General features: G+C 44.7%; 1 long non-coding RNA gene across 1 annotated transcript; it reads left to right on the plus strand.

The window, feature by feature from the left end:
• The first annotated feature begins 2,998 nt into the window (after window positions 1-2,998).
• On the plus strand, window positions 2,999-7,704 carry LOC123115783 (uncharacterized). Its single transcript, XR_006456733.1, has 8 exons — window positions 2,999-3,160; window positions 3,624-3,750; window positions 4,254-4,344; window positions 4,440-5,629; window positions 5,728-5,966; window positions 6,066-6,203; window positions 6,289-6,592; window positions 7,153-7,704. It is a non-coding gene; the product is annotated as an uncharacterized lncRNA (long non-coding RNA).
• Window positions 7,705-11,394: the final 3,690 nt, after the last annotated feature.

The raw sequence follows: 11,394 nt of genomic DNA on the forward strand, positions 1-11,394 counted from the left end.
GCTTCAATTTGCTCTGCCGCAGCTAGTCCTCGCCGCCGCTCGCCATGCTGGCATCCTCCGGGCTCCCTTGACCTCCCTCCACCTCACCTACCCCGCTCCGCCTTCACGGCAGCTCTCCCGCGCCTTGCCTCCAAGCGTCTGCTCCACGCCCCTGTGCGCTGAGCTGTTCACCTCGACTCTCGATCCACATCCGTTGCTCCGGGCTTCAACCTTCCCCTCTCGCGCATGGCCTGCACCAGTGTGGCTTGGCTTCATGCCGGGTCTTGAACCTCCATGCTGCGACCGGCTCCTGCGTCGCTCCGTCTTGCGCCGTTGCACGGCGTCCACTTCCATCGCGCCCAACGACGTCCTCCACCGTTCAGATCCGGCCAGTGCTCGCCGCTCTCGACCCGCGCCGCCATCATCCACGTCTACCCTCTGCTACGGGCCGACGTGCCACGGCTGTGGGGTGCATCGCCCGGCCATGTGCGGGTCTTGGTTTGCCTGCTCGTCCAGCCTGGGTGGTACGGGGTGGCAGCCCCACCTCCTATGCTCTGCTTCATCCCCAGTGCTAGCGTTGGTTCTGATGCTTGGGCGAGGCTGGAGTATATACGCCGGCTGGCAGTGCCTTTGAGGTCAGGTGCTTACTCCCGGAGATATCCTGCTCTGTACGAGCGACCACGGCAGTGCCCTTTCCTTCGTAATCCTCCCTGGAGGCGTGGTTTGGGAGATGCATCTCCTCTCGTGGGGTTTCGGGTGAAAGCTCCGACGACGATGTACACCTTCCTGAAGGCGTCGCTTGGGAACCCCTGCCATTGTCATTGCCAAGCCTCATGCTAGGTTGCTGGCGACTTTGGGTCTGCCAATGACTCCGTGACATCCCCCCTCCGACCCATCACCCGCTGCCTCCCATCCGCCCCCGCCCTTCGATGATGCTCGTCCTCTTGTTTTGCCTGCTCAAGACCCTCCCTGACTGTCGTTGCCTTGCTTCCTCGTCGTGCCCTTCGCCACCATCCTTCCGCCTTTGCTCATCATTTCGTGTGTAATCCATGTTGGTGTGTTGTTCTTCATGTGTTTTCTCTTCGGCTGTCCTTGGCATGGTCTCCATCCTGTTGCTGTCATGCTCAAGACACTCCCATGGTTGTCGTTGTGCTGCGGCGAGCTTCAGGCTCTTGGTGTTGTCTCGGTTCACTTTTGCTCAATGACGACGCAATGATGCATTCCCAACCTGCTAATTGTCTCGACTGCCCGTGGCGGATCTCCCAGTCAAGGTTCGTGTTAAGGTTTGGCACTCGTTGATTATGGATGATCCTTTGTTGTGCCGTGGGGCTCGGTACACACGCCGGTATGGTGCGTTAGATTGTTTGCTGAGTCTTGCTATTGTGATTCCTCGACAGCACCCCACATCTACATGTGTCTCTCGTGGTGTTGGTCTTTCTGCCTGCTAGCTAGGTCGTGCCTTCTCTTGGGCGCCCGTTTTTTTTCTCTTCTTTTGTAACCTTGTTACATGTACGATTTTCGGCCCGATTTCCCTCATAAACGGAGTCAACTTGTTTAGGTTTTCGATCTGGTTTTCCTTATAAACTGGATCAGCCAAAGCTTAAGGGGAGACTCTTGGTTTTGGCAGTTTTTTGAGCAATATATTCAGGTGGGGATCCTCCCCCCCCCCCCCCCGGTGACTGTTCAAAAAAAATAGTGCAGTGTCAAAAAACGTCTTACATTATGGGGCGGTGGGAGTATTTTTAAAATCCATGATTTTTTCCAAATACGCTCTTTTTCTCAAATTCATCGAATTTTTTTTTCAAATCCGTGAACTTTTATCGAAATCGTGTACTTTTTCACATCCGTGAACTTTTATGAAATTTTGAACTTTTGTAGATTCATGAATAGTTTTAGAATTTAAGATATTTTAAAATTTGTGAAATTTCTTCAAATCTACCAAGAAAACTGAGAGCTGGTTTTTTAGCAACAGCCAGAAGCTAGTGGGAGAAAAACGAAGCCAGGCTTAGTTTTTTTTAGATAAATCGAAACCAGGCTTAGTGGAACAGCGAGCTGCCGATAGTGGGCCGCGGCCGCGGCCCACGAAACTAGCAGGTGGGGAGTAGATCTCTCTCGCCGAACCCGTAGCCCATTTACCGAAATTTTAAGCGCGAACAGAACGGACCGGCGGCGCGGCGGCAGGGAAAGCGGAGGTTGCGGCGGGATCGGCAGCGGCGATCGCCGGAAAATTAACAGAAGCTATCCAATTTCTCCGCGTCTCTCATCCCACCCCGCCCCACCGCGCCCCCGCGCGTAAGTTTTCTGGGCAGAAACATTTCGAACCATCGTCCTGCTCGATACGGTTCGTACCTCGCGCCCCCCTCCACAGTTAGGAAGCTTACGACTGAGATCGGCGGTGTGGGATACGTCGGAGATAGAATCTTTCTCCGTGTGCGGCGCGGGTGGGGGTGGGGGTGGGGGTGGGGGGCGGCAGAGACGAGGGGAAATCTTTCTTGGCTGTTGATAATTTTTGGATAATCGGTAATTGGGTGTAATGGGTCGTTTGGATGAACTGTTGCTTTTTTTTTTTTTTTGCTGAGAAACTGTTGCTGTGCAAACTAGTCAAAATAACTCAGATTGCCTCAGAGATTAGTATTATGTGCAGTTTTTCATGTTATTCTCTGGATAGCTCTTAGATTCGACAGTAGAATGCAAAATTCAGGGAGCAAGACATTGGCAGGTTTTAAAATTTATTAAACTGGAGTTAGCATATGCTTGATCAGCCTTGACAAGATCTGTTATTGTTTTTTATGGAAATTACATGATAGAGTTTTTTTTGCTAAGGTAATAGTGTCCAAACCAGGTTACTTAGATTTACTATTGACTTAAAATCTTCTCACCGAACTGTTAGTGCATCTGTCATTGTTGAGTGACAAGTTACAAATTTGAGATGAATAACAAAGATTAAAATCATTTTCTTACCAGCACCTGTGAACAATCATCTTACTGTTCTTTGGATATTTGATTATTTCAGGCTTTAATCTGAAAAGATGGCGTCAAACGCAATCATTAGAAGATTAAGGAATCTCTCTTATTTTAGTCCTGTCATGCCAGTTCCGTCGTTTTGTCGCTTCAGGCATGGTACATTGGGTTCAGATGTTAGCCGGAGCAATAACCAGCAACTTTTTCATCCAAAGAAAAGGTACTTAGACTTTGTAATGGAAGAACTAATTAGCTTTCTCCATTTTTTGAGAAAACCCTGTAATGGCTTCCTACTTGTAACTAAGAAAAGCTAGGAGAAAACCCTGCAATGGCATTTGACGTCTACTAAGCTTCCATGTCCATCATAAGTACTGTTACTTTCTCTTAATGAGAAGCCAACAGTAATGCTTACTTGCAATGGAGGTACGCCTGCAATGGATTCTTCGGTGTTGTACTTTTGGTACATGGAAGCTTAGCTTAGTAGATGTCAGAAGTTATGTTGATCTATTCACTTAATGACAAGCACCCAAGTATATTTACTTGACAAAAGTAACTTTTTAGCTTATTAGATTTACTCATGAGTCTGTGCTGAATTTATCCACTTTATTTTGAAATTATTTAATAAAATTGTGGTGCAAAGTAACCCCTCCTTCTCATGGTAATTCTACTTATCTATGCAACAGTAGGACTGTTCGTCAGATGAGTCAAGCTGAAAATGAACCTCGTTTTGAAAAAGAGCTCCAGCAAGCCTGCCCTGAACGCGCCCACTTAGACATGCTGGCGAAACAAGATATGGAAGACAAGATTATGGTATGACGCACATAATTTAATTGCTCATGGTCTTTGATGATTCTTCTGGTTAATTGTTCCTTAGTTGTTACTCCCTGTGCTAATATTATAAGTCATTCTACACCCATTCCATAAAAATGTATGCTAACAAACTGTTTGCATTATGCATTCAATATGCTTCGTGAATTTTAGCAACATATAACTTATGATTTCTGATGTCAATACATTTGTAATACACTGAACTACTTTTTAATCAGAAATACACATAACTCTTGTCATCTAAATGCGTGCCTTAATTCTTGCGTGAAAAGCTGCATTGACTTGTGATATAGAGACGTGAGAGAGGACTTGTCATTTACTACATTCTAACATATATTAGATCTGTAAATAATATTTCTATCGTAGTATTATTTTTTGTCCTTAAAGTAGTATGTGTTTGTTTCTTAGTTCTTGCTACTGTAAGTACCGTTTTTTATATTCAGTGCCCATTTCTAATTCTCCAACTTTCCCTCAAAACCCAGCAGACACAAGACTCCAAGGACACATATATCTCTCACTTCCCTCGAATCCTCAGGAAACCAACAGGATACTTCATCAACTCCAAAATGCGTAGAGGTACCTTCAAATTCACACCCCTGAACAAATCTGTTTGGAGTTGGGATTATTTTGATTGGTGACTTAATTGATAATTGAGATGTGAATCTATCCAGATAATATCACTGTGTCACCAAACAAACGAGTGCCAAATGGTTCAGTTAGAAGTATGACAGAAAGCTTCAAGGCTACTGAATATTTAGTTTGCATGGATAAAAGCAGTCAAGGACGTTATGGCAATGGGAATTGAAATCCAGTCTTGCTCAATTGTTTTGGGAATTGGTTACTAGATTTGTAACTGAGATGAAAGGTTCTACCAAAATCATACCAGTTAGCATCAAGGTCTTTGCTGATAAAAATTGGACCAGTAATTCCTGTCCAATTTCTTTAGGAAAACATTTCATTGGTTAGGTGACATGGAATTATGAGGAATCTCTATGTAATGGTGAAGATGATTTCATAACTATTGTGGGGGTTTAGGGAAAGACCGAATAATAGATCCTTGTGCACTTCGATTAGCAAGGTCCGACTACAAAACAAAGGTTCAAAGCTACTACATATTTAAGTAGCACAAGGAACAGAGTCTAGGTCGATATTGCAAGGGGAATTTCAAATAGGTCTGCAGTCTTGATCATTCTTTTATTCCAATTGGTTAAGGTTTGAAACTGAGATCAACTGTCCTATTAAAATTGCTCAAATAAAGCAGCAAGGGTGTCAAGATTAAGATGGCATAAACAAAGGATCAATTGGTTATGTGAGTTTGTGACAAGATAGGAAATTACTGTGAAGTCTCTCCAGAAATTTTTCACTGCAATTGGTTATGGGACTTGGAACTTTTATAACGTACTACCTACTGGAAGGATGATTGGATAGCTGGTGATTTATGGAAAGATGATTGGATAGCTGGTGATTTATGGAAAGATGATTGGATAGCTGGTCATTTATGGAAATATGAAAGAATAAAGTCATGTGCTCTTTGCGGAAAAGGCCAGTTAAACAGTCCTGACTATCAAATTTTGGTCATAATTGTTCATGAGACTGTAATTGAGAAGTGCCTCTTCTTAATTAACAATGCTATTGCTTGAAAAAAATGTCAAAAAGGCTGAGAAGTCCTATTTATGACATACAGCAAGATATGTGTGTTGGGACTGCCCAAAGCTTAAGCTGCAGTTCAGTAAGATCTCTTCAGGTGAAGAAGTTGAGCATCATAATAGAAAATTTATGTATGAAGATTTTGTCCCACCACCTTCAGTTGACTGGAGAAAGCTTGGGGTCGTAACTCCTGTTCAACAGCAGATAATTGATGGTATACATATATATACTTCTATCTATTCTTACAGCAGAACATCTTATTCATATGTTGTATATGGTTCTTACAGTATGAACATACTTCTAAATATGTAGGGCCATGCTGGGCCTTCTCATCCATTGGTTCTGTAGAAGGCATTAATGCAATAGTGACTGGGCAGCTGATTAAATTATCAGAACAACAATTAATTGACTGCATTAATATAACCCATGGAGCGTTTGAAGAAGGTGGCTTGCCTGCAAACGCCTTTTGGTATATAAAGCAAAATAGGGGAGTTGTGCCTGCCGAGTCTTACCCATACGTTGCAAGGAAGTGCACTTGCAAAATCTTTGAGGTACACTAGACTACTAGAGTATATCATCTCTGCACCAGATACACATAGTTAGAATTGTGGTTGATGATGTATTCTTTCCTTGCATTTGTTTGTGTGCAGGATTATATGGTTACAATTGATGGTTATCAATTTGTTCCTCAAGATGAAAATTCACTGGAGAAAGCGGTTGCGAATCAACCCGTCGTAGTTGATGTCGCCAGTGGTGGCGCTCACGGATGGATGAGGAACTATAAAGGAGTAAGCTATCACTTGAAACATTGATATGTAGTATTCCAAAAATGGCATTATATCTTTTGAATTTGAATGAAAATTTCTATTTCAGGGCATTGCAGATTGTCATCATGAGACTCCCTACAGCAAGTTGGATCACTCGATGCTTGCAGTAGCATATGGCACTGAAAAAAGTGGTAGGAAATATTGGGTCTGCAAAAATAGCCTTGGCCCAACGTGGGGTAAGAAGGGCTATTGCCACATTGCACGGGGCGTGGGCTACAAGGGAGGAGCTTTCGGCATCGCAAAGGCTGCTTGTTTCCCCGTTAAAACCTCTACCAACAGACGTGGTTCTATAAAGGATGAAGCAATGCTTATTGACCAAGATTCGGACAAGTAGTGGTGTCTATTTCAAGGTGAGGATTAAAACTCAATGAATGATCCATCACTTACCCAAAAATCTCAATGTGCAAACTCAGTTCTCTTATAACAGAATTATGTGACCAGAGACAATCTGAAGAAAAGAAATATGAACAAACCAGTTGATTGTGTCTTTTGTGCCGAACCTGAAAGTGTCCAGCACGTCTTCTTTGACTGCGTAGTTGCTAAACTTGTATGGCAAGAAGTTAGTTCTTTTCTTTCCAGACAAGTAGTAGGTACTTCGCCTATCTGTTTTAGCTTTCTTTTGCCCCTTTAGGGCTTCTGAACATGCCAATAGCATATGGTTGAATATTGTCACTGTTTGCTCTGGTCTCGTTTTCAATGAAAATGGAACCGGGGAGGCCTTTGGTGCCTTCCTGTTACTCTAAAAAAAACAAGTAGGTACTTCTCTTGAATCAGTTACTTCTATTTGGATCGCTGGAAAGAAACTGGATTCTCTTCTTAATACAATAGTTGCTTCTGTTCTCTGGGCTTTGTGGAAGCACAGAAATAGTATACTATATTTAATGGTGTCATTTGGATGTCTTTGAATCAGATTCAGTCACTGGTTTTAAGGACCATCAGGAAATGGCGCTTAATCTTCAAGGAGCATATGCTGGTTCAGATATACCAATTCTACCTGCATCTTCAACACCTGCTGGGAAGACCAGCACAACTGGAGTGGGGTAACAGTCTAACAGAGTGTGCTGCTGCTGGAGAAGCCCATCCACACTTGTACAGGCATGGTGACAGGCATCTTGAGCCCAACTTCTCTCTGACGCCGCAGCCGCTGGCTTAAAAGCTTGTATACTGTTGTTTTCCTCCAGTTGTCTGTTCAAGCAGCTCCTGTTCCCTAGCTGTCACAAATTTCTTAAAAAGGTTGGCAGACCTTGCGGCATGTAGCTTAGGTTATATGAGTAGTTTGATCTAGCTAGTGGGCTCTGCCCAGGAGTTTATCTTTAGGTTGAGTAGTCCCGTTGGTTTTTGCGGGCTTCATTTTATATGGAGCCGGGGAGTGATCTCTCCCTGTTGATCTACAAAAGAGGCTGAAGAATGTTTCAGTTGTATAGAATTTGTGGTGCCACTGTCACATGACACATTTCCTCTTTTATCGCAATGAGTCCCGTATAAATCACTTCCTTTTCTTCTTATTTATTTTTCTTCTTCTTGTGATGATTGCTCTTGGGCAGAACGAAGCATACTATTATGCTGATAACTTATTAAAGATTCAGGTGTAATGATTAAACTTCACTGGTGGTTGTTCTGCTATTGAGCAAGGGAGACCATGAAGAATAGGTGCTGCTCGCTTCTGGAGATGGGCATATGGCAACTGCCATCGGTTGCTAATTTTTGGACACAGAATACTTAATAGTTTGTCACAAGTACGTGAAAACAAGTTGCTAGACACAGCTCGGTGCTTTGATGCAACTAAAGCATACCGATTGGGTCTTGCCGAGACGAATCAATATTCCCTTGTCGGGCAGATGGGCAAACATCGACCCTGTGCGACTAGGCGGAAGCGTCTTACCTCGATGTGAGGGACGCGTTACGTGTTATATGGAGCAGGGGCGCACCTCCCTGACAGGCGCATACATGCGGTAGTTTAGATCTTCTAGGAAGATTACATCTTGGGGAGGAAGAGATAAGAGAGAGGTTACAATATGAGATATAAGATAAACATTCAAACAACCTACTCTATCTATCTCTATCATGCGCCGGTGTGTGGCTCAATGACCGTGACATGTTTACATGTTTGACACCCTCCCTTAATCACAACTTCATCAAGTTGAGATTATGCTTGAAGTCCTCAAAGCTTTTGACAGGTAGGGCCTTTGTGAATCCATCTGCTATCTGATCTCTGGAATGCACAAACCGAATGTCAAGTTGCTTTTGAGCCACTCTTTCCCTGACAAAATGAAAGTCAATCTCTATATGCTTTGTTCTGGCATGAAACACAGGGTTAGCAGACAAATATGTGGCGCCCAACTTATCACACCACAAACAGGGAGCCTTGGCACTTTTCACACCGAGCTCCTTTAGCATGGACTGCACCCATATGATCTCAGCTGTAGCATTAGCTAATGCTTTGTATTCTGCCTCTGTACTTGATCTGGAGACTGTGGCCTGTTTTCTTGCACACCATGAAATCAAGTTAGGGCCAAAGAAAACTGCAAAACCACCAGTGGAGCGCCTGTCATCTAGGCATCCTGCCCAATCAAAATCTGAGAATGCACTCACAAGTGTAGATGAAGATTCGCTGAGATTGAGACCAATATTAAGAGTGTTTTTGACATATCTGACTATGCGCTTTGCAGCAGTCCAATGAACTGTAGTGGGTGCATGGAGGAATTGACAAACTTTATTGACAGCAAATGAGATATCAGGCCTTGTAAGTGTTAAATATTGAAGTGCACCTACTAGACTTCTGTATTTTGTGCTGTCATCTTGGCTCAAGGGCTGCCCTTCTGTAAGAGATAGCTTTTCAGAACTAGACAATGGAGTGGGTGAGGGTTTACAACCTTGTAAGCCAGCTTTCTTCACCAAGTCTATTGCATACTTTTCTTGGGAGAGATGAATACCATTCTCATGCTTCTTTACTTCTATTCCCAGAAAATAATGCAACTCTCCAAGATCCTTGAGAGCAAACTCTGCACTAAGATCCTTCAACAGTCCTGTGACAGCCTCATCAGATGAACTTGTAACAATAATATCATCAACATATATGAGAACAAATATGTGTGTGTTGCATTTATTGTAGATGAACAATGAGGTGTCAGACTTAGAGGGGACAAAGCCAAGTGTTTGCATTTTTGCACTGAGTCGTGAATACCACACCCTAGGAGCCTGCTTCAACCCATATAGTGCCTTATCAAGTTTGCACACGTGAGAAGGTGCATTCTTGTTTTCAAACCCAGGAGGTTGTTTCATGTACACTTCCTCTTCCAGAACACCATGAAGAAACGCGTTCTGTACATCAAGTTATCTGAGACTCTAGCCTCTGGAAACTGCAATAGACAACACAAGACGAATGGTGTCAGCTTTTACAACAGGACTAAAGGTGTCCTCATAGTCTATGCCATACCGTTGTTTAAAACCCTTTGCCACAAGTCTTGCTTTGTAGCGATCTATGGTTCCATCAGATTTTCTCTTGATCCTAAAAACCCACTTACAATCAATAAGATTTTTACCTTTCTGTGGGGGAACCAAGTGCCAGGTTTTATTTCTTTTCAGAGCCATGTATTCTTCATTCATGACTTTTCTCCAATGTTCATCACCAAGTGCCTCTTCAAGTGTATAAGGTTCACCTGGCTCACCTGTTGAACAAATCATACCATATTTTGTTACATGTTTGTAGTCAACATGTAGAATGACCCCTTTTTGCAGCCGTGTACGCTGTGGTGACTGCACAGAGGATCCCGTGCTGCGTACAGGAGCTTCTGCATGCGCCGATCCCAAGGAGGATTCGGGGACGGCAGCTGTGTCCAGCGGTAGCAGATCTTCTGTGGCAGGTGACGAAGCAGCAACGTGCACGGGCGAAGCAGCAGCCGCAGAAGATCCGGGCTCATCATTGCCCGTGGCCCCCCTGACGCCAGCCGCAGATTCCGCGCCAGCAGTGGTTGGGCCCGCGCCGGTCGGGCGACGCAGGTCGCGCCGCTTGTAGCAAACCGGTTGGACCGGAAAGCGAGCGAGCGTCGGGCCAGTCGGAGGCGGCCACGCGGGCGAGCGGGTTTGGTGCGGGGCATGGGGCGCAGCGTCAGGCGCGGCCGTGACACGGGCGGGCGCTGACTCCTAGGCAGATCCGCACAGCCTGTCGTCTGCGGATCCCGGGGCGGATTATGTCGGCCCTGCACGCACCGATCCCGAGGGAGATTTGCTCCCTGAGCTGGGGCACATGAGATATGGTGTTGTAGCACCGTTTTCTTCAGGATTTTCACCAATTTCTTCAGAGTTTCCATGCCCGGCTGCATCTGCACTATCTCCTGTATCATCACACAACTCATGCAACGTGGTGAGCGGGTTAGTCATCATAGAGTCAACACAGTTATCATCCCTGGAATCAAGGCCGGTGAGAGTGGATGGGAGAAGAAGAATTTCTTTTCGAAGTAAGGCACCGGCGTTTGGGTGGAGGTCAGAAAACGGAAACTTGGTCTCATCAAAGACTACATCGCGAGAAATGTAGACACGACCGGAGGAGACATCAAGACACTTGACCCTCTTGTGTTGCGCACTATACCCAAGGAACACACACTGTTTGGAGCGAAACATGAGTTTTCTGGTGTTGTAAGGACGGAGATTTGGCCAGCATGCACAGCCGAAGACACGTAGAGAAGTGTAGTCTGGTTTGACATGAAGGAGGCGCTCGATGGGAGTTTCATTATTTATAACACGGCTAGGAAGCATATTAATGATATGAACAGCCATGAGAAAAGCTTCATCCCAAAATTTAAGGGGCATGGAAGCACCAGCTAGGAGGGCTAGACCAACCTCAACGATGTGTCTATGCTTGCGTTCGGCTGACCCATTTTGCTGGTGAGCATGGGGGCATGACACATGATGTGATATGCCAAGTGTTTGGAAAAAAGAATTGAGTTTCTCATGTTCACCCCCCCCCAGTCGGATTGGACTGCAATAATCTTGCGGTCAAACTTGCGTTCAACAAGTGCTTGGAAGTTTTGAAAAACTTGAAAGACTTCGGACCTCTTCTTGAGAAGATAAATCCACGAGAATTTGCTATAGTCATCAATAAAGCTAACGTAATATGTGTGCCTACCAACCGAGCTAGGAGCAGGGCCCCAAA

This window comes from Triticum aestivum, chromosome 5B (assembly GCF_018294505.1).
Source record: "Triticum aestivum cultivar Chinese Spring chromosome 5B, IWGSC CS RefSeq v2.1, whole genome shotgun sequence".
In the NCBI taxonomy this organism is placed as follows: domain Eukaryota; kingdom Viridiplantae; phylum Streptophyta; class Magnoliopsida; order Poales; family Poaceae; genus Triticum; species Triticum aestivum.